Consider the following 24,389-nt stretch of genomic DNA (forward strand, 5'->3'; position numbering starts at 1 on the left):
CCAAGATTATATCCACTAGGTTAGCCTGAGTATTTACCTATAAAAATATTTTTCTAAAAAATGCTTAAGAGGATTCTAGAAACAGACTACATCAAGGACTAGCAGAAGACAGTGATGCAAGGACTGCGAAGTGAAAGACAAGAAACTGATTTTCACATGGAGCTTCAGGTACAGGACTGAATCCTCAGCTGATTCCTAGAGCCGAGGCTAGCTGGGATGTGGCAGGGAGCTCAGCCAGGCGGCTGGCTTGATTAACAGCCTAGGGAAATGTTCCCCAACAGGAAGAACCCCCTTTGGGGCTGCAGGTCTGATGAAACGATGCATACAGAAGGCTGTGAGCACACAAGAGCCTGATGGACATGCAGAACCTGCTGAGCCAAAGTGGGCTGGAGAGGATGGGTTCTTCCAAATGCTTCTGACCTACCAGCATGTATATCAGGGGAAGAGGCCCCGGTGTGATGCCCGCCTTGGGCTTGCTCCAGAAAGGCCTGACGCAGAGGCCTGAGGCAGGGGGTCTGCTCGGGGAGGAGTGCTAGGATTACCGAACACGAGAAGGTGCTTCAGGGTCTCTGGAGGGTCAGTGGATTGTCTTCTGACCCATCAATACTTAACATTAATGAGTTGTAAAACAGAGTCAGTCTTTCCAACGTGTATTGTCACATTAGTCAGAGCCTCTTCCAGTCTATTGGGCTGGCAACGTCCAGAAAGATCCCATTGCTGGGTGGTGGGACCTAGGGCCGCAGGTCATTCTGGGAAGCTGGCACAGAAGATGATTTGCACAATGAAGTCACCACTAAACCACTGCTTAAGTCCAGTCCCCGACCTTCTTTTTCTGCTCTGTAGTCCAGAAACATTTCTTTAAAAGCCAGGAAATCTGTAAACGTGAGCAGCATGTCAAATATGTCGCCTGCCACTTCATCTTTATGGTGCTGTAAAGTTGTTGTGAAAGCCGCCATGTTAAACCCAGGAATCCGCTCCAGCAGCTGTTCTTCAAATATACTTCTCTACCAAAGAAATATATTCATTAAAAATAGGCGTGTAGGTGAGTTTATTCTCTTCCGTGTCTTCAAACTCCTGATAGTACTTGTCCATGAAATTCCTCTGTAGTAACTGGAACTCGTCATCCATGATGATGTCCTCTAAATATCCAACCACAGCGTCGAATTCTGCATCAGAGGCAGAAGAGAACGACAGCGCGAAGCTCTCTTCCTCTAGGGCGTCCACCGCCGCCGCCGCCGCCGCATCCACCCGCGGGGCGAGCGCGCCCGTCGGCCTTACCCCGCCCGCGGCCCGGGCCCAGCCTCCGCTCTGCTCCGTGGAGCCCCAGCCCGCATCCGGGAGGCCTCGCCGCCGACGCCGCGGCCGCTCACCGCCCGGGCCTCAGGCCTCAGGCTCCCCGGCGGCGGCCACGCGCCGCCCGGGCCCCCGCGCCCGGCCAGGCCTCTCGGCGCGCGCCGCCCTCGCCCGACACTCAACATTTTAATTGGTGGTAGATAGATGTGTTGGGAAAGCTTACTTCTCTCTTCACTGCCCCTCACCCTCGCCCCACTCATCTGTCTCAATAAGAATGCTGAGAAATAGCACCCTCTTTGCTCTACTGTGTCTTATGTCCTGGACTTTAAAGACTGACTACATGGTTGGTTAAAAAAAAAAAAATAAAACTCTGTTGCTTCAGGATGCAGTGTTGCTGATTTGGGGGATTAAGTCGTTTTAAGGTCATGAGCTTTAATTCTTACTTCAGTGATTCTCAAACCTTGTTTTGCAAAGCCCCAGAGCTTTTATCTCAAGGGATGAGCATGTTATTTCCAAGACAATGTTATTTCTGTTTTCATATTAGTAAAAAAACCCCACAGAGATCTACATGGTAGTGTGATTTGTTCACTTAAGGCACTTGCATTCCCATCCATCCACTCTTCATATGAATCCCTGTGTGAGTGGGTAGTGAGGTAATTTTATTTATTTCATTCGATGTATACATATTAAGTCCCTTTTGGTATACAGCACTGAGAAGCACATCAGTTCTGGTGGGAGTTTATTAATTAATGTTATTGGGCCTATTCTGCAGAAGAGGAAAGGATGTCCCAGGGAGGTGACATGATTTCTTAGGTTAGATATCAAGTTAGCATCAGAACTGGACTGTTATGCAAGTCTTGTGATCTCAATCTATCACTTGTCTCAGGTTTATGTCCACAATACCATGTGAGTAGAACCAGTCTCTTAACATGAGGATGGACCAGGCATCATCCTTTTAGCCATATTGGAGATCTGCATCCCTTGATCACTCAGTCTATAGGGTAAACTTGAAATAGCCCTTGTGATGGTTCTTGATTGTAGGGATGGTTTGATGGAGTGTAACAGGAGCCCTGCTAAGACCTTGGATATGCTTTATCTTTGGATCCCTCTTCTCTGGCCCCCTATCTGAATCTCTCCTTTTCCTCTCAGAGGGACTCCGAGCAAATCCAAATGACCAGTAAATAAAGGGAAAGGTAAGAAGGGAATATAGGAGGGAGAGGTTGGAGGAGAGAATGACACTTCAGGAGTGAGTACAAGGGAGAAGCCAGTAAACCCTGGTGGATGTGGAGTCAATATATTGGCGATGGCATGAAGTCTGTTGCCAACAACATGGCTGCCTTTTCTGGCTCTTTCTCCGTTTGCTTTTCTCAACTGTGCTGACAAGCACCATGCTTAGGCTGGTTTAACAGGGATTATACTAGGAGGATTTTCTAACATCCATGCCTGGATTACTCCTTATCTGATTTTTCAGCAGTGGCCTTCAGTGGACTCCAAGTGTACCAAGTTCAGCTCCCAGAGCAGTCCAGTGACTATTTACAAGTAGTGACTTAGGATCAATTCAGGATATATGAAAAGTGTAACCAAACCAAACCAAACAAAAAAACAACCACAAAAAGAAAAGCCATCATGTTCAACGACTGGCACTGGTAACATTTTTATGTCATTCTAGTGTTTTTCCATACATATAAATATGTGTATTCATTTTTGTTTTTTGACAAAAATAGTATCATACCATAATATTGTTTCATCGCCTTCTTTTTGCACTAAGTGATGTATTGTAAATATTTACCACATCAAATTTTTTTCTACAAGGGATTTTTTTTTTACAAGGGATTTTTTTTAAAGATTTAAAAAAAATTTGGGGGGCACTTGGGTGGTTCAGTGAAGCATCTATCTTCAGCTTAGGTCATGATCAGGGTCCTGGAATCAAGCCCCGCATCAGGCTCCCTGCTCAGTGGGGAGCCTGATTCTCCCTCTCCCTCTCTCCCCCTGCTCAGACTCACTCTTCTCTCAAATAATAAATAAAATCTTTTTTTTTTTTAAAAAGATTTCTTTTTAAGTAATCTCTACATCCACCGTGGGGCTCAAGCCCATACCCGAGATCAAGAATCACACACTCCACCAGTGAGCCAGCCAGTTGCCTCTCTACAAGGGATTTTTAATCGTTGTGTAGATTTTCATTGAATGGGTATACCAAAATTTACCTAAGCAGCCCCTATTATTCAATATTATTTAAGCACTATTATTAATAACATCGTTGTCTATTTATCTTTATAGACGTCTGTTTCTGAATATTTCCTAAGGTTAATTTAGTATCCTTAGTATTAGTTAGCTTTTGCTGTGTAACAAACCATCCCACAACTTAGTAGTGTAAAACAACAGATATTTATTTAGCTCTGCCCAAGGGCTGCAGTTTGGGCTAGGCAGTTTTCTTGTTCTGGGCTAGAATCTGTGGATATAGGTTAGGCTCCCTCAGGCACTTGCAATCATCTGGTGCATTGCTTGGGATGATTGTGGTGTCTCATCTTTCAGCCTGCCAGCCTTGTTTATATAGCAATCACAGAGTTGTAAGAGCAGCACGAAGGTCCCTGATGCACAGACTTTTCTCCAGTTTGTACTGTGTCAAGCCTATGTTTGTCCCATAGGCCAGAGCATTTGACAGTGGCCAAGCCCAGAGCTCATTTCAGAGGACATTAGCAAAGGGCATTGCCTACAGGAGGCATAAAAATATTGAGACCGTTGTTTGTAGACCTATCACAGTTCCCCAAATTGCAATTTCTGAATCTAGAGCATGGCGATTTTATTTTTTTATTTTTTATTTTTTTATTTATTTACGATAGTCATACAGAGAGAGAGAGGCAGAGACACAGGTGGAGGGAGAAGCAGGCTCCATGCACCGGGAGCCTGACGTGGGATTCGATCCTGGGTCTCCAGGATCGCGCCCTGGGCCAAAGGCAGGCGCCAAACCGCTGCGCCACCCGGGGATCCCGAGCATGGCGATTTTAAAGGTTTTTGTTGCCAGATTGTTCTCCAGGGAAGTTGTCACTAATCTATACCCTCACCTGCAATACATACACTTCCAAATTCTGTTGATCACTAGATATGATCATTGCTTTCAATTTTTCCCAGAAAGTAGCATTGTTGCTTTTGAAAAATAGATGTTCATTGTAAAAAACCAAAATAATGTATGACTTTTATGACCTCTATTGTTACTATGCTCCCCAGTACTTAAGTCATTCTTGCATTATTCTTTCATTATGTTATTGGGTTAAATTTATTTACATTCTATTTAGGATCTCTCAGCCTATATTCATTAGTGAAACTGGTCTGTAGTTTACTTTTTCATTCTGCTATCTTCTGCAAATTTTTGTTCTTTTCATTGAAACATCTGGGAAACTCCTTTTCTCTTTTCTCTTCTCTCTTTTTTGTTTTTGTTTCTTTCATACTTAGGAAGAATCTAAATGGCAAAGGATTCATAATGTACTTTAAAGTTTGAGCAAATTTACCATGCCATTTACCCCCCCCCCCAAAAAAAACCCCACAACTTTTAGGGTCTAGTGTCTTTTCTGGGATTATCTGATAATTTTCCCAATTTATTCCATGACCATTATTGATACACTTTCAAATGTTTTCCTAAGAATAATCATTTGATTACATTTCTAATATATTAGATTTGACCATACATATTATTCTATAGTGATTTGAAAAATCTCCTTGCCATCTGCAGTTCCGACTCTTCTCATTTTTACTGAGACACTCCTTTTTTTTTTTTTTTGATTTTCAAAATCTTGATGAGCTTTGCTAGAGTATTCCTGTTCTCCCCTCCGACACCCTCCTTTTAAATGTATCCTTCATTTGTTTCATGAAGTATTAATTCCTGAGTTGTTACTCTTTTCTCAGATTTATGACTTCTCAGTTTCTTGAGTTAAATGCCTTTCTATAATCTTAATTTTGTGTACTGATTTGCCAAAAGTTAGATAGTTTGCTGGCATCCCATGGTAATAATTTTTTTAAAAGATTTAAAAAGGCACCTGGGTGGCTCAGTTGGTTTTTGTATCTGCCTTTGGCTCAGGTCATGATACCAGAGTCCTGGGATTAAGTCCTGCATTGGGCTCCCTGCTCAGTGGAGAGCCTGCTTCTCCCTCTCCTTCTGCCTGCTGCTCCTTCTGCTTGTGCTCACATGCTCTCTCTTTCCCTGTCAGATAAAGAAATAAAATCTTAAAAAGGTTATTTATTTATTTATTTTAGAGAGAGGTAGAGGGTCCAACAGAGAGGGAGAGAGGGAATCTCAAGCAGGCTGTGCTGAGTGATAGCCCAGGCTTGATCCCATGACCTGAGATCGTGACCTGAGTCGAAATCAAGAGTTGGACACTCAACCAACTGGCACCCCACTCAACCATCCAGGCACCCCAAAAGCGATTTTTTCAACACATCTTTATATTCTTTAAAAAACAAATTTTGCTTTCAGTATTTGGAATGTACTTTTATGTTGTGGGAGTCAGAGTTTCACGATTCTCCAGTCTTTCATGTGAAGTCAGGCAGGTCTGAGCTCAGATTCTTCTTGGCTGCTCTTAGTAAATGATGGGCCAGCTTTATATCCTCCTACAAACTTGATGATAATAATAATGTCAGCGTAACTCTTTTTGAATACTTAAACACAGCTCCAGGCACGTGGAATGCACATCACTGTTGGTTTTGTTATTATTAGCATACTTTTTATGAATACGAAATGCTCATCTTTGACCTGTGTAATATTTTCATGCTTTAAATTTTATCTGATATTAATATTTCTACCCATGGTCAATTTCCCATTTCTTTATTTTTATTTTGGGTCATTTTGTTTTCAGCAAGTTTCTTGTGAACCACATATATTTGAATTTTAATTTTTTCTCTGAATTATGAAACTTTGTCTTTTAATGTGATAATCCAACCCATTAACATTTTTGCAAGACACAGCATTTTGCAAGTTTTTACTTCTTCCCTCTTTCAGCCTACTCTTCTGCCTTTGAAGATTTTAGAGCCAAAATTTTATGAAAAAATTTAAATATATTTGATTTCCCAGGAATAGTTATTGATATTTGCATCATTTAATTTGATTCAAGAAGACTTTTTGAAACATGACTCCTAAAACTTACTTGTTTTACTATTTACCTTTTAGCTCTTTGGACCCATTTCCCTCTTACTGAGTTCACTGATAGGGTTAATTAATTCAATCAGCAGATACTTATTGAATATATACTATATGCAGGCACCATGCTAGGTGCCAGGAAAAAAGTGTGCGACATAGAGCCAGTCTGTGTTTTCATCAAACCTTTACATTTACAGCATGGGAGAGACAAAAAAGAAATAAACAGAAAAATGGACTGGGGGTCAAAACAAATATAAAGGAAATAAATAAAGGACTCGAGAGAATAGTGAGTTTGTGTAGGGGCATCCCTTTAGGAAGTTTAATGAGGGAGGGCTTCTTGTGCAGGTGATATTTATGCTAGCACTTTAAGGAAAAGGTGGAATTAACTATGAGAAGAGAGTGAGAAGGGCATTGCAGGTAGAAGGACCAGTGTATGCAAAGCCCCTGAGAGAGGAAATAGACTTATTCAAATATTGCTTCCATTAAATTCTTTTTTAATATTCAACAGTTAGGGTTAGGATTAAAGCAATACATGTAAGTTAATAAACATTAGTCTTTTGTAGATTGCCAAATGAAAGTTTGGAAAGGGCATCTCTAGGTCAGATGGAATGCTCTTCATCTGTCCATCCATCCATCCATCCATCCATCCATCCATCCAACCACCCATCCAGTAAACATTTCTTGAGTGCCTGCTATGTGCCAGGCTCTGTGCAAAGTATTGACTACTTAAATAGTATAAGCATCCCCTGGAATGGAAAACCTAGTTGTGTAAACAGGCTGAAGGGCCCACGAGGATAAAGCTTGGTGCTTCTGTTGAAGTGGGATGGGTCAGGGGGGTTGGGGAGGCATGTGTGAGGAGCTCTGCAGAGCCCTGGGCAGGGAGGGGGTGGCGGGAAAGAGCTGAGAGCAACTCATGCCAGATGGCTTCATTCTTCCCCCTGAAGGAAGTGGGGACTTCGTGCTGTGATGTGATACACAAGAGCAGCGTTTCCTGTGGGTTTGCAAGGGCATTTTGAATCTAAAGACTACTGCTCGTTGATGTGTGAAAGAATTGTTTTTTTTTTTCTTTTTTAGACTTTGTGAAGGGATAATCAGACTGATTTTATAAGCTTCTCAGAAAGATTCTTGAGGTGAATTTAAATACACACGTTGTATTGGGTGGAGTCCTAATCAAACACCTGCTATATCGGATGTCACCTGTTGGGGGCTTCTGCTAGGCACCTGCTGTTGGCTCGTCCAGCTGCTGCCTGGAAGCTCATGTCCTCTAGACCCTGGAATGGACCAGGTTTCTACAACTGACCAGGATAGTGGATCCTATCGGATTTAACTCTGACATCCACAGATCTTACTGTCTTCATCTGTGAGGTGATGAGGATATTGGATCGCTTGACCTTAGAGACCCTGCCTATGTTTAAAGTTCAGTCATTTGTTTGTTCCTTCCTCTTGGCTCCTCCTCCCACCCCTTCCTCCTCCTTCCTGCCACCCAATATTTAATTGATGCCTGCTGTATGCCAAATACAGTCCCTACCTCATGAAGCTATCTGATAGGAGAGACAGGCAAATAATTATACAGATAATAATATAATTCCAGTTATGATAAGTGCTATCAATGAAAAGAATAAGGTGGATGAGAATGGGTGTCAAGGTAATCCCTCTTATTTTGGGAGGTCAGAGAAGTGTTTCTTGGCTAAGTGAAGGTTAAATGAAAACTAGGTGAATAAAATTTAAAAAAAAAAAAAAGAAAAAAAGAAAACTAGGTGAAGATTGGCAAAGAAGCTTTACAGGCAGAAGGCACAGCATGTGCAAAGCCTCTGAGACAGAAAGGAGTATGGCAACATTGAAGAAGATAAAAATTAAAAATAAAATAATAATACTAGTAATAACTACTTAATGAGAACCTACTGCCTGCTAGGCACTATGCAGTCCTTAAGTGTGCAAGCTTTTATTTTTTTATTTTTAAGTAATCTCTACACTCAACATGGGGCTCAAACTTACAACCCTGAGATCAAGAGTCACATACTTTACTGACTGGAGACAGCTATGTGCCCCTAAGTATGTGATCTTGATCAAGCTATTTAACTTCCTTGTTTGGCTTAAATGTCTGTAAAATGGAGTGATAAATGACTATACTTTATTGGATTGTTTTGAGGATCCAGTGAAGTAATGTCCGTGAGTCCTTAGTACTATGCCTGGACTATAATAAGTGTCCGGAAGACAATAGTTGGTACTATTTATTTTAGGAATAGTGTTGGGTGTTGGGGATCCCTGGGTAGCTCAATGGTTTGGCCCTTGCCTTTGGCCTAGGACGCGATCCTGGACTCCCAGGATCGAGTCCCACATTGGGCTCCCTGCATGAAGCCTGCTTCTCCCTCTGCCTGTGTCTCTGCCTCTCTCTCTGTGTCTCTCATGAATAAATAAATAAAATCTTAAAAAAAAGGAATAGTGTTGGGTGAGAGATAGTGCTCAGTGGGGTTCAGGACTTGTCTTTAGCTCTGCTGACAGTTTATTTCTTGAGGTCATTCTGGAGTTTCTGCAGAAGTGGAAATCTGCCACTCAGCACAGCCAAGCATGGGAAACATTGCTTCTCCATCTGCTCCCAGGGCAGAAGGAGGTGGAGCTGACAGCTACAGGTTGGCCTTCAGGCAGCAGGGACATAGGGGTTGGCTGTGGGCATTTACAACATTGGTTGGCATTACAGAGGGCATGGAAGGTCAGGAATAATTATCAAAGGACAGGCAGCTTTAGGGAAACTGTGCATTCCATTCCTTAGCTCTTAGTAAGACCTATCTATTCTCTGTTCTTTGGCCATTGGGAAGACATGGGACGTATCTTTGCAGTGTTCAGACAACCCCAGTGCCATACTGTGTGTGTGTGTGTGTGTGTGTGTGTGTGTGTAAATATTTGGAACAAGCCTTGTAAATTGCTTTTGTTCATTTGTAATTATTTTTCCATAAGAATTCTTTGTATATAATTAAGTATGGAGGAAGAAAGAAATAAAGAAGGCACAGTTATTGCTCATTGGGATTCCATCATCTAACTCAGGCAGCTTGCCCCCAGCGGATGTTTGGCCATGTTTGGAGACATTTGGTTTGTCGTCACTTGGGGAGGAGATGTTTGCTGCTGGAATCTAGTGAGTAGAGGCCAGGGATGCTGCTAAACATCCAATAGCATAGGACAGCTTTGCAGCGCAGAACTGGCCAGTCCAAAATGTCAACGTTAAGAAACCTCTATATAAGTACCAATTTTGAAAAGCCAATGGGATGTGGGTATCAGTCATCACTGTTTATAGGGAAATGTGTATATGTGTGTGTATGCATGTATTGATCATAGCTGATAATAACCTCCTTTATCTTAAGTACTTTTGTCTATTATACATTAACAAATTTATTTTGAGAGTGAGAGAGAGAGAGAGAGAGAGAGGCAAAAGGAAAGGGAGAGAGAATCTCAAGCAGGCTCCCCACTGAGCATGGATCCCAACACGGGGCTCCATCTCACAACCCTGAGATCATGACCTGAGCTGAAACCAAGAGTCAGATGCCCAACTGACTGTGCTACGCAGGCTCCCCTGCATTAAAATTGTTTTAAATATATGACAAGTTTGAAATCCTGCAGATACAATAAGGTATGCGGTGGCAACAAATCTCCCCCTTTGCTGCTGCCCCCCAGGCCCTCTATTCTCTTCTCTGGAGGGACAGTGCTGTTACTAGCTTTGCATGGATTAGTAAAGAGATATTCCATGTATGAATCTTTATAACCTTAGTAGTACCTTATGCACATTTTTTTAGATTGTCGCTGTTTTTCACTTGATGATGTAACTTGGAGATCTTAGAGCACACTTAGAGCACAAATGCCATGGTCATTTTAGCAGCCGCATGGTGTTCCCTTTTGCTGATGTCCCTTGCAGCCTCCTGGTGATGGGCATTAAGGTTATTTCCAGTCCTTTGCCCTTTGATGGGCAAACAGTGCCACAGCGAATATCCTTGTATGTAACTGTGCACACACACAGGTGAGCACATCTGTAATCTGGAGCCCTGCAAATGGAAATGCTCAGGGTAAAAAGGCATGTGCATTTTCAACTTGCCTGGAGATTTCTGGCAGTGGGATCTGGTCCTGGGTGCCCTACCTTCTTCATGGTCCCATTTCGAGTCCTGCTGGACCTTCCCCTCTCCTGTGGGGTTTCTGAACTGAAAAGGGATATTCTGTATTCCCCTCTATCCTCTATCTCCTTCTCCCAGTCTTGGAACTGACTAATTTACAAGATGAACTTTTTTTTTTCCCTAGTCAAAATGCAATTCCCAATGACGCTTTGGAAATACAAATTGTGTCTATCTTTCTGAGGCTCTGAGCTTGCGAGGGTTTGGGATGTAATTTTCCCCAATTGCTCATGGTTCATACAGCGCAGCAAGAGTCCCTTTCTCTCCAGCCAATCCTTCATGATCGATTGCACCCACCCCTTTCCCTAGTGGGCTTTTTCCGAAGGGTAAGTAGAAGGCATGGGTTCTCTTGCTTAAAAAAAAAATCGTTAGCTCCATGGGGGCGCCTGCTGCTTGATTGGGAGCCCACGGCATTTAGAGCCTGCTGGCTGCAATCTCACTTTGCAGACTGGAAGTTGTGGGGTGTTTTTATCTGCAGGAAACAGCTTTGAGCGGAAGGGGAGTGAGAGTAGATGGATAGATGAGGGAATTAGAAGAGGAGGAAGCCGTGGGAGAAATGCCTTCTTTTAAAGACAGACATGGCAGGTTTTTCCTGCCCATCTCTTTGGAATGCCAAGTAGGAATTAAATGGGAAATTGGGTTACTTTTGCCACTCCTGCCCAGGAGCCAGCCTGAGTGGGTTCCTGGGGCAGCAAGACTGTTGTCTGAGCTTTCGAGCTCCCCCTTTGCACCCCCGGCCCTGCACCCCTCCCACTCCCCAAAGTGTCTTTTGCAGGAATTGATGGGTAGCCTCAGATTCTCTGAAGTCCCAAAGGTTTGAGTGGCCCAAGAGCAACCCTACAGTGACCATTCCCCAGCATTGAAGGCCACAAAAGAACTCTGGCCTGGCAAATACATTCTCTTAAGTTTCCATCGCTGGTGCAAAAAGATACAGTGGCTATATGAATGTCTCATTCATTATGCTTTCCAGCTCCTGCAAATGGTACCTGGGATACAGTAGGCACGTGATAAATACTCACTCAAAAGGGAGAAAACCCAGGGGCAGACACAGGTCTAGGATTTTTTACTCCCATGGAGAGACTTGATTTTAACTCCCAGTTAGTTGATACCAGTCTCACAGAGCAGAGGTTGGAGGGGGGGTGACTCTTATCTGTGTGGACCATATTATATCCTTTCTAAGACTTGGATTTCTCTGCTGGTGATGGAAGACACCTGAGGAAGCAGTGCAAATGTATTTCTCTGCCTTAAAAAAAATAGTCTTTTAATTTTGGAATGCTTTAGGTTTTCAGAAAAACTGCAAAGTTACTACAGAGAGCTCCTGTATACCCCTCACCTGGTTTTCCCTGATGCTAATCTTATGTAACTATGGCACATTTGCTTCTGCTATTTTGTAGCGTAATCAGACTCCTTTGAGAAAGAATTCCCCGGTAATTTCAGATTGGATCTTACTCACAATAACAACAAAATGATGCTAATAGTAGTGTCTGGAGTAGAGGTTAGTATTTAGGTTAGTACTTAACTCAGTACTATTTGCAGCCTTCCCCCCCTCCACTCCCTGAATTGACTCATTATCCAGTGTCCTATTCTCATAGTACCCATTTTATAGATGGGGAGGTCAAGGCAGAAGAGTTGGGGCAGAGGGGTCACACAGCCAGCCTTTAGCTAGTATTTACAACCTGTGTTGTCTGGTCCAGATTCTTACTTTGCTGTTATTTCCTGCACATGATCTTAGCTGTCACTTTTTGATGGCTGTGTGCTCAGAACCTGGATTCAGAGTTTCACATGTATTATTTCTAAACCCTTCCTCTCACGCAGAGGTCTGTGGTGAAGAGCATCAATTTTGGTGTCCTGCTTAGGACAAAAATAACGTGGCACCGAGATTTTGTGAGTAGGGGGAGGAAAGGAACCTTCGTGTGTGTGTGTGTGTGTGTGTGTGTGTGTGTGTGTGTGTGTGAGAGAGAGAGAGAGAGAGAGAGAGAGAGAGAGAGAGAGGGAGGTGTGGAGATTCTGCTGGTTTCTGGCCTAGTTTTTTTCCATTTGGATTTAGACAGATCTGCGCTATACATTTGGGGACTGGATTTGCCACATCATTTCTCTCCCTGCAGCAGCAAATGATTCTCAACGCTTGGTCAGAACACGAACAGTCAGAAGTGCCTTAATTTCGAGAGTTAAAAAAGATAATACTTCAATTACTCAGCAAGCACATGCCTGGAAACTGCAAGAGGCTAAGTGGTTTCTGCCTCAGAATGAGCAGATAGCTGGGAGGGGAGTTCAGCATGCAAGCAAAGTGGGCGCTATTTTTTGGATTGGACAGTGCTGGGGATGCTGTGGGCCAAGGCCTCGGTGGGAGGGTTTGGGGGTTGAGGATGAACTTGAACTCGTTTCCCATCCAGCGTCTCTGCAGCGTGCGGTTCTGTGTGCCTGGCATCCTTTTCTCCTCAAATGCTAGGCTCTCATTCTTTGTCTCAGCTTTAAATGTCACCCCTGCTTAGATGTCTCCTCCTCAGACAGGCCTTTTGCTGACATCCTTTCTGGAATTCCTCCTGGGTGTTTACTGGACCGTGAGCTTCATGAGGCTGGGGATCTGTCAGCTGTGTCCCATAAGTGCCTGGAACAGTGCCAGGGGCCTATGAAACCTGTATTAAATATCCATTGAATAAATGAATGAGTTATCCTTAACAGTGTTTGTCTGTGTCTGTCCTGGAGCTTCGCACCATCTGCCTCATATTAGCTTGTCTCTCCTTGTGGATGGTCGGATTCCCCTACAAACCGTAAGCTCCACGCAGACAGGAGTGTGTCTGCTTCACCACCCAGTGCCTACAACAGGCCTGGCCTGTGGTTGAAGGGGATGGGCCCTGGGGTCAGATTATCTGCGTTCAAATTCCAGGTCCTCTGCTTACTAGCTGTGGGGTCTTCGTTTGCTACTGAGCCTCCCCATGACTCACTTTCCCAGATGTACAAAAAGGATTCTAACTGCATCTATCTCCTGGAGTTGCTGAGATAGTTCAGTGAGTTAATATTGGTTAACATGCTTCGAAGACTGCCTGTCGTATATTGTTCTATAAGTACCATTATTGCTAGTGCTCAAAAAATATTTGGATTGTGACAATTGGGGGATCTTTACACAAAATGCACCTTCACTCTTGGAGGGCTAAGATCTCCCTTCAGAAAGAGGCAAGGACAGATGGAGATTATCTGAGAGGCCCAAGAGATCCTTGAAACCAGGCTGTTGAAGAGATGCAACCTTTTATCTCTCTCTCTTCTCTTGGAAAAGGCTAGTTTCTAGCATACCCAGTGTTTGTTTCCCCCACTGCGTTCTACATTTCTTCCTTTGCATTGAACCTGGTTTTTCTTTTTAAAAAAATAGCACAGCCTGGAATCTTGCTTGCTAGCTTGCTGCTGGGGTGTGGGACAAGTGCTTCCATTTAGAGAAGCAGCCGGGCTTGGAATGCGGCTGCCCGGCTGCCAGGCCGACTCTGAGGACAGAGCTGGCCAGGAATGCACTTTGCAGTGTAAGCTGGATTTTTTTTCTCTCTCCTTACTCATTTGTGTCAGTTAAAAAAAATTAAAAGAAGCAATGCATATACTTGATTATAATTCCAAGCAGGGCAGTATAGTTACTGCATACAGTAGCATAAAAAGGAAATCGCTCTCCTCTTCTAGATGCTTCATTCCCCTTCACTGCTCCTCCAGAATACAGTTACCCAGTTAGCAGGATGCCCAGTTAAATCTGAAGTTTGAAAAACAAGGAATAATTTTTTTTAGTATAAGTATATCCCAAATATTGCATAGGACACACTTATGCTACAAAATTATCCACTGTTTATATTGCAATTCAGATTCAACCAGCTGTCCTGTAGTTTTATTTGCCAAATTTACCAGCCCAAAGCCTCCATCGTTAGCAGTTTCCCGTGCTTCCTCCAAGCATGTGCAACCATGCATACTTAGATGGACTTTCTCCTAGTGGAGTCCCCAGCACCTAGAACAGTGCTTGGTGCATTGTGGGTGCTTAATAAATATTGGTTGGATGAATGATGGAATATGCACCTACCCATTTTTCTTTACCCAATGGGAAATGCCTAGCAATAACAATTCATACATGGCTTTTCCTTTTAGTAGTGTCTCCTGGGGATTGATACATAGAGCTGCCTCATTTATTTTCAAGAGTTTCATAGCATTTCCTTTTATGAATGCACGATAATGTATCGAACCAGTCCCCTGACAGTGGGTGTTGACATTGTCATTTGTCTTCTGCTATTACAAACAATGCAGTGATGAACATTCCTGTATGTATTTACCTGTGGGGGTTTGGGTTCTTGTCCAAGGATAGATATGGCATTGAGATCTCTTGGGCAAAGGGCATGTGCTTTAAAATTAATGTTGCTGAATTGCCTACCAAAGTGGGTCTGTTCATACTTCCATTGGTCACCGTGTTTCCATACCCTTATACCAGCAGAGAATACTATCAGACTTTTTCATTTTCCCAACCTCATCAGTGAGAAATTGGTGTCTCACTGGGGTATGCCTTTGGGAACCTTATAGTGTTTGGAAACTCTTTATATTTCTCTGTGAACTGTATCCTGTCTTTTGCCAATTTTTTTTCTACTCTGACTGATTTTAACAGACTTTTATTGATTAAAGAACATGTTTTTCTTGGGTGTGTATTTTATATAGAATAGTATGTAAAGTTGGTGTTTTAACTTTTAGAAATTGGTTTATTATGGAATTTTTTACTCTGGAGGTATTTAAAATTTTCAAATAGTCAAACTGACAAACTTCTTTCATTTATTCTACGTTTCGTGTCTTGCTTAGGGAGGCCTCCTCTTCAACAAGATTATAGAGCAGTTCTCCCATATTTTCTTTTACTACTTAAACTTTTTTTTTTTTTGCATTTAAATCTTTAATCCATCTGGAATTTATTTTGGTTTTAGGAGGGAGGTGAGGATCTAGCTTTATTTTCTACCAGATGGCCAGCCAGTTGTCCCAATACCATTTATTGAATAATCCATTGCTTCCCACAGAATTGAAATGCCGCCTTTATCATATATTAAATTGTGGAGGAGGGATTTTGGACTCATATTTTAGCCTCCGGAGCCAGCTAGGCGGCAAGGATTTTTAGGGGGTTTCAGTTGAGTCAAGGCAGAGGCCCCGACCTCAGGGAGCATGTAGGAGCAGTGGGTTGTCTGGACCAGGATGGGCTGGTGGGAGGGGACTGTGAGTTCCCAGTGCTGGGAGGGGTTTAGTTAGAACATGATTTATCAGCCTTGGTGCTGTTGACATTTTGGGCTTGATGAGCCTTCATCAGAAGCTGTCCTGTGTATTGTAGGATGTTTAGCAGCATCCTTGGCCTCTACCCACTAGACGTGAGCATCAACCCTCACCCCACACTGTGACAATCAAAAGTGTCTCCAGACATTGCCAAAATGTCCCTGGGGACCCCGAAATCACTTCCAGTTGAGAACCACTGCTTTATCAGGCTTGGGTTGAACAGACTCTTGATCTGGTGGATGTGAGGCCTTTTCTGGTTCTGAAATTTGGTCATCCACGATATCAAGGCTCCAGACGGAGCCAGGAAGGGAGTGCCTTTCTATCTCAGAGACCAGAGACCAGAGACCTCATGTTTGGTGTGAGTGTGGAGTCTGTGGGGGGAGGAGCCAATCAGACGGCCCTGAGAGGAACAGAGATTCCCACCATCTCTGCAGAGACTCTCCTAGACCTCCCTGCAACCCCAGCCTGAGCCACTCCTCCTGCCCACCACAGCCCCAGGTAAAGGGACCTCACCCGGTCATGGATCCAGGAGCAAAGACTCTTGAGACCCAAGGTGGCTGAAGTTTTGTGATATAATAGAGTGCTGATTTGTTGCTTTCTTTCCGTGGGCTCATCTTTGGGGGTAGCGCAGAAGCCCATGTGTCAGGGGATTGGGAGAGGCAGATGAGGAGAGCGATCCCATATAGCACAGGTAGGTGTGGGAGGGAGGCGAAAAATGAGAGAGAAGTGGGCTGAAATCTCTGGCCCTGGGAGAAGGAAGAGGCAGACAGGAACTGGCTAAGGTTTCAGCAGTGGCTCTGGAGACTGAGTCTTTAGAGGTGGATGGGATGACTCGGGACAGCGCTGCCGAGTAGAGATGATCATTGCTGACTGGCCTGGAGGAGGTAGCAGTGATTGGAAGAAGAGGTCCCATTGGGGTTTTACAGGCAGAGAATGTGGGGAGGATGGCTCTGGCATACGAACAGCTTTTGCAAAGGCACCTGTGTGGGGCATGTTGGAGTGACACCAGACCTCTCCAGGTGTGGCTCTAACACACGATGTGGCTTGTGGCAGGAGATGGGGCCTAAACTCAGGAGCACCTTGGATGCCTGGCTGAGAGGCTTGGTTTTCCCTTTACTTCAAAACATCCCTCATATTCTTAGCACAGAAAAACCATAAGATAGAAGTGTATAAAAGGAAGACAGTGATGAAAAGTGCACTGTCACACACCCAGTGACCACTTCCATGAACACCTCCCCATTTCTCCTGCACATATCAGTGTGCTCACTTCACATCCATGAAAATATAAGCCCCTTGAGGTCAGGGGTTCGTTTTGTTTCATGTACTGAGCCTAGATACTGGGATACTGTTGGCACTCATTACCTAATTACTTTTTTAAAAAAATTGTTTATTTGAGGGACACTTGGGCTACTCAGTTGGTTAAGTGTCTGCCTTTGGCTCAGGTCATGATCCCAAGGAGAACCTGCTTCTCCCTCTCCCGCTCCCCCTGCTTGTACTCTCTCTCTCTCTGTCAAATAAATAAATAAAATCTTAATAAAATGTCTTTTTTATTTGAGAGGGAGAGAGGGAAAGATAGGGAGAGAGAGAAAGAGAGGGAGATAATAAGCAGGAGAGGGTAGGGTAGAGGGAGAAGCAGGCTCCCCACTGAGCAGAAAGCCTGACATGGGGCCTGAAGCAGATGCTTAACCTACTGAGCCACCCAGGTATCCCCATGCTGCAAACTTGATGTCACTTGCCCCTTCACTTCATGGGTCATGATCTACTTTCCAGTCTCAGGAGATACCTTTCTGTGACAGGTTTTTTGTGGTCCCTCTTGGCCATATTCTCCTCTACCAGGCTCTGCTGTTTGTGAGTTCTTTCCATATTTCTTTATCACAATCGTCCTAGAAAGTTCGGGCTGCTATACAAGAACACCAGAGACTGAGTGGCTTACATAGACTTATCTGTTCTCACTGTTCTGGAGGCTGGAAGTCCCATGTGCAGGCAGGTTCTTTTCCTGGTTCATAGACGGCTGGTTTCCGGTTGTGCCCTCCCATGGGGACGGTGGAGGGTAGAGGCAGAGGAAGCAAACTTCCTGGGGTCTCTTCTTAGAAGAGCACTCATTCCATTCATGAGGGCTGTGCCCGCCTCATCACCTAATTATCAGCCGAAGCCCCATCTCCAAATACCACTGCATTGGTGATAAGTGCTCAACTTATACATTTTAGGGAGACACAGATACTCAGCCCATACAACAGTGCTGCCTGGGGAAGAGTGTATGTTGAAATCTCTGGCCCCTTCTGAACTTTTTCTCCTGTACCACTTCCTGATACGAATGAGGCCAGCGTCACCACCTTGTTATGTGGCCCCCTCCACTCGGAGGTCCCTCCTGACTCCCACTGGCTCTGGGCTTGAGGCCACATGTTTGCTGTGATGGATAAATAACATGACCTGATGTGGATGTCAAGCACATCGGTTGGCATGTGGAAGGCAACACATGAACATCGGTTTCATCCTTTTGAGCAAAGTTTCCCAAGGGTCCAGGTGGGGCTTGGAGCAGGCAGCAAGTTTTTTAAGACCTGACACTAATTAACATTAGATCACGGTGTGGTAAACATAATCCCTTTTCTCTTCTTTTCAAATCCTTCTGACAGGGCTGGGCAGGAAGCCTCAGATTGGTGCCAGTATGCTTTTAATAGTAGCTAACACCCCAGCCTGGTCACTAGCACCCCAGCCTCCATCCTAACTGAGAACCACCTCATTCTGGGGCCTTTAGCAGACTACGGTGTCAAGCCAGAGTGAGCTAACATGTTTTTGCTTTGGTTATGTTTATGGTTGACTCCCAGTTATGTTAAGAGATGCTGGTTTTCCATTACACTTCCTTTTTAAAGAAGTTTTTTTATTATTATTAAAATTATATATTAGGCTTTACTGATATTTGTTAATATTCATGAAACATAAAATCCACCATTTCCACCATTTACAAATGGTTTTTAGTGTTTTAGTTTTCAGTGTTGTGCAACCATCACCACCATCTAATTCCATCCTCCCCATAAGAAACTCACATCCATTGGCAGTTACTCCCCATTTCTCTTTCCATCCCTTAGCCCCTGGTGACCACTCATCCATTTTCAGTCTCTAGATTTGCCTATTCTGGACATTTCATATAAGTAGAATCACAAGGGATGCCTGGGTGGCTCAGCAGTTGAATGTCTGCCTTTGGCTCAGGGTATGATCCCGGGGTCCTGGGATTGAGTCCCGCATCGGGATCCCTGCAGGGAGCCTGCTTCTCCTTCTGCCGGTGTCTCTGACACACACACACACACACAGATCTCCGGACCAGGATCATACCCTGAGCCAAAGGCAGATGCTCAACTACTGAGCCACCCAGGCGTCCCTAAATAAATAAAATCTTAAAAAAAAAAAAATGGAACCACATGTTGTGTGGTCCATTGGGCTTGGCTTCTTTCACTGAGCATATTGTTTTCAGGGTTCATCCATGTTTTAGTATGTGTCCAGGAATCCTTTTTATGGCTGAAAAATATTCCATCAAGATATATCACAGCTTGTTTATCCCTTCATCCACCAATGAACATTTAGGTTGCTTCCACCTTTGGGCCGTTATGAATAATGTCATGAGCATTCATGTACAATTTTTGTGTGCACATGTTTTCAATGCTCTTGGGTATTGACCTAAGAGTGGAATTTCTGGGTCCTAGGATTTCTGTTTTTCAGACCATTTCCATTTTAAAGACACTCAAGGTTAAAAAGTAATCTAACTTCAATTTAGAGGAAAATGCTTATAGTATTGTGAACGATGTGTGGAAATGGTGGATTTTGTGAAGATGGTGTGTAGTGACTGAAGAGTAGATAAGAGTGTCAACCTGGACGTGCTTCCCCCCCATGGCCTGTTTCCTGCCCATCTTCTTAGTCTTATGACTCTTCATTCCCTGGAGCCTCAGTTCAGCCAGGTTAGTCTTTTCATTGTCCCCTAGGAGCTCCTTTCTCAAAGATGCTGCCCTTTGCCCTTCTGGGATGTGCTCCCTCTTGTGTCCCTCAAGGAGCTCAGAACTCTTTTGCTTAGAAAGGACAGCATATTAAAAAAAAAAAAAAAAGAAAGGACAGCATAAACCTTAACTTCATCTCTCCTCTTATTTCTCACTCATAGCTTTGTTGGTGACTTTTTCCCCTCCCCTATGAGCTGCTTGAAGGCAGGGTCCATATTTGAGTGGCCTCCAATGTTCCCTTCACAGGGCTGCCTTGCTTGATAGGCGCTTAAAGGACACTGGCTGTCTCTTGGAGCCTCCCCTCAGGCTGGAGCCAGCCTTACTGTCCTCACTGTCTTCCTGTCTGCTCTTACTTTTGGGTTGTCCTTTACACTTCAGTTAACTTATTTCCTCCTGTTTGGGTATATTAGCCAAGGTCTTCATGTCCAAGGTGTGTGAGGGTGACATGTGTGTTTGTTGAGGTTTTTTGGTTGCAAGGAACAGAAACCAATTCAAGTCAGCTAAAGTGCGAGGGGGAATCTGTAGAGGGAATGTGGGGACATTGCTGGGGACCCAGGGGGAGCTCAGTCTGGAAGATCAATGGGCTCTCCATTTCTCATTTCTCCTTCGTGTTGCCTGTATTCATTATTCATAGCTCTGTTCACACTTCGTTTCTTCCTCTGCATATTAGATGGAGGATGATGCCCTATAGATGCGGTGTTCATCCCACTGAATCTCAGCTTCTGGCCTAAAGTCTGTGAAAGAATCTGATTGGCCCAGCTTCAATCTGGGTGGCCAATGAACTAGAGCAAGGGGTGGGATCTTGTAACACCAGTGCTGTGTGTGTGTGTGTGTGTGTGTGTGTGTGTGTGTGTTGGGGGGAGGGAGCTAAGCCCTCCATGGTGTCCTGCATGAACCTCAGCTTCTCCTTCATGTCCAGGCTTTAGGGAAGTCATTTGTGAGTGTGGGAAAAGAGTGTGAAGTGACAAAAACAGTTAACATCAGACTTGCTAATCTTGAAAGCCCTAAATAGAGCTAGCTTAGGAGAGGGGAAGTAAGCATGAAGCTGCTGATCTGCTCCCAATTCTGGGAAGGAAGTTCTTCTAGCTTCTCTAGCTCAGTGGGAGGAAGGTTTGGAGCATCTATTGGAAGCTCCTGGCTCCTTCTCTTTGTCCTTCATCTCAGAATCCCTGCTTAGGTAATTTTGGGCTTTGGGCAATGCGAAATGAAAAGGACGCTCTGTCCCTTGTTTCTGGGCACTATTGCCACTTCTGTGGGTTTTCTTAGCTTAAATTGTGCCCCTTTTGTGTCACCTGTCAAGGGCAGAGGATGAGAACATGGAAATATTTCTAAGCCCTTTAGCCTCAGTTACTTAATCTGTACAATGGGGCCAATACAGCCCGCCATTGGCATTTATGGGTCTGACAGTTGTGGTTCCTATTCTCATTAGCTACCTGGAAGATCCTTGGCCCGGGTCATAGGTCACCATTTTAAAGCTCTGGTTTGAATTGGATACTTGGCAAGATTTGGGAGGAGCAGATTGGTGTTGGGATATGGAGACTGTGGGCTCCAGAATGAGACCTGCTCCTGACTCTAGACACCACCACTTAGCTGGGTGACTGTGGTTAACTTCTCTGTTTCTCTTTTTCTTTATCCAGAAATGGGGATGGTAATAGTATGCAGCTTACCACGTGACATTTGGGAGATTTAAAGGAGTTAAGACATGTGCAGCCCTTAGAACAGTAAGCCCTCAATACATGCTGGCCAGCCCTCTCCTACCTGGTTGATTTCCCTTGATTGGGTTTGGCCTGGCCTCCAGGGGAAGGGGGAGGAGCCTGTCTGGGGCCTGCTCTTTGCTGCCCAGCTCTATGGTGGACCTCACAGGGGATGCCTAGCAGGCCTCAACCTTGGGGTGTATGTTTTCCTTGAGAATCATTTCCCAGGGCAGGTTGGGGCCTGGAAAGCCAGATGTTTGGGGTCCTGGCTACTTCCCTTTTCTCACTGTCTGTTTACCTTTAACAAGACTGATGAGAGCCATGAAGCCCCCCTGGGTGGCCCTTCTCTTTGGCCTGTTTGCACTGTGTAGTAAACAGCAGGTGCACCAGCAGCCTTTCCCCCCACCCCCTCCTATTTGCCCCACTCTCTGGGGACTCCTTAGACTAATGCAGTTTTAATGAATACACATTACTGTTTACATGGCTGAAATGAGAGCCTGGCTGCTTATTTTATGCCGAGGTTTACGGCTCTGACTTTTAAAACCCTGCCTCCCTCACTCTGCTTCTGGCCACAGGGATGTTTCCTGGCAGCCCCTGTGCCCTCCCTCCAAATAAGGTATTTACTGTGAAGTCCTGCCGCTGCAGAGACACTGCCTTGCCTAGGAAAGAGTGGGGTGTGTAGAACAAAAGCAGAAGATGGATTCTTCATTTTTTTAAAAAATATTTTATTTTATTTGTTCATGAGAGACAGAGAGAGAGAGAGAGAGAGAGAGAGAGAGGCAGAGACACAGGGAAAGGGAGAAGCAGGCTCCCTGCATGGAGCAGGGAGCCCAACGTGGGACTCGATCCTGGGTCTCCAGAATCACTCTCCGGGCTGAAGGCAGTGCTAAACCACTGGGCCACCGGGGCCGCCTGGGTTCTTCATTTTTTTAAATTTAAGAATACATTTTAAAATCCTCTAGAGCTTTCCTATTATAGAACAATGGGAGCATGGAGATGACCAAGAGGAGAAAATAAAAATCACACATCATTTCACAACTTTGGAAAAATCCAGCCATTAACAATCTGGTGTATATTCCTCTGGGTTTTAATCAACATTTATAAATATATATATATTATATATATATATATTCAAATATATATATGTATATTTGAAGTTAAAATTAGAAACCCAAACTAAAATGCATTATTCTCAAATCTGCTCTTTGTCTTTTGCAACTAAAGTATTGTGAACATCTTTCCAAGTCAGGAAATACATAGATCAGTGGCATCTTTTATCAAGCACCATTGTCTCCTGTTACATGTCCATGTCTCTGATCTCTATTCAAGAAAGTTTTAATTAAGTTTTGAATAGCTATATACGTCACTGATTCAAAATTAGAAAGGTACAAAAGAGTTTACATTGAGAAGTGTGTCTCTTGCCCTTGACCCTTAGTCACTCAGGTTATGTCCCTATGAAATGTTACCAATCTCCTGTGTATACTTCTGGAAGCAGTCCATAATATACATGCAAATCATATGCATTTATCTTTCTCTTCCCAAAAGGGAAACACTTGAGTGTTAACTTACTTTGTTTTTTTTAATTGATAAAACTTGGAGTTTGTTCTATGTCAGTACATAATGAATGTCCTCATTCTAGTGTATGATGGTGTCATGGTCCACAGCTTGGACACTCCTGGTGTATTTTCCAGAATTGTGATGTATTGACTCAGAGAAACTTCCTCCATGGTTTTGTCCAGGCCCCTTGTTTATATGGCCTGGCTCTGAGTCACTAGAGAATGGATGCCGGCTCAGAGATTAGGAGGGACCATAGGTCCAGATTATGAATGGGATCGACCCAGACAGATCTGAGTGACAAGGACAAAGAGCAGAGCTGGCGAGCCACATGCCAGGTGGTGGTCACTGGCAAAAGGCCATTTGTGATTTATCTTCACTTCTCCAGATGGACTACACTTAAAACAGAGACACTGACTTTTGTTTATACCTGGTTGAAAAAAATGTTTCCTCAGAGGCCACCAGATCAGATGTTGCTTATACTTTCTGGCATGAGGTTGATGGGTATCTGAGGGTAAGTGATCTCATAAAGCCAGTTCAGAGCGAGAAAGAATTCTGTGTCCACCTTAGAAACATCCACTTGCCCCCAGTTGAAGGCATATGAGGGACTCATCAAATCATTTCACATTAGATGTGTTCATCTTTCTTGGTGGCCTCAGGTTACTAGCCAGAATGTTTTCAGTGGGTTGAGGAAACACCTCAAGTTACTGTGATGAGAGGAACTATGGGGTCTTAATGAATGGAGTTTGTTGGGAAGGACTGTGAAAGACCCCCTGGAGCTGGGATGGGGTGTGGGGGGTGGGTGGGGGGTGGCGGCGTGTGTGTGTGTGTGTGTGTGTGTGTGTGTGTGTGTGTGTGTGAGCAATGAGTATTGTGATCTTCTAAACAAGAGGGGTGATCTTACTTGGCAATGGAGCATTTCCCACACTTGGAGGGATGGCCGGGAGCCCATAGGATGTAAAGGAAACTGGGATGGTGGTAATGGGGAAGCAGAGACGATTTCTATGGGAAAACCTGGGAAGCAGCGATCTGTTCTTGGTAGATTAGGCTAAATCCATTGGAAGAAACTTACTTTATTACTTTCTCCCTAGTTCTAGTCAACTCCATGTGACCAAGCTCTCATTATTGAGTAGAATCAAGTCAAGAGTTAAATGCTCATTCTTTTATTATGTTACCTATTTTATGAGGGAGGAAATGAAGCAAATATCCAACCAAACCTGTCCATCAGGCAATTCAAAAATTACATTTATTTATTTTTTCTTAAGATTTTATCTATTTATTTGAGAGAGAGAGAGAGAGAGAGAAAGAGAGA

The 24,389-nt window shown here is 43.9% G+C and overlaps 1 protein-coding gene and 1 pseudogene across 3 annotated transcripts in view; one reads left to right on the forward strand and one right to left on the reverse strand.

Annotated features, from left to right (window-relative positions):
* The window catches only part of PRKCB (protein kinase C beta), a 328,355-nt gene that overhangs the window by 46,088 nt on the left and 257,878 nt on the right, over positions 1-24,389 (forward strand). The gene's annotated exons all lie outside the window — the stretch shown is intronic.
* LOC129519979 (ADP-ribosylation factor-like protein 2-binding protein) lies at positions 635-1,380 on the reverse strand (annotated as a pseudogene).

This window comes from Nyctereutes procyonoides, unplaced genomic scaffold (assembly GCF_905146905.1).
Source record: "Nyctereutes procyonoides isolate TBG_1078 unplaced genomic scaffold, NYPRO_anot_genome, whole genome shotgun sequence".
Lineage (NCBI taxonomy): Eukaryota > Metazoa > Chordata > Mammalia > Carnivora > Canidae > Nyctereutes > Nyctereutes procyonoides.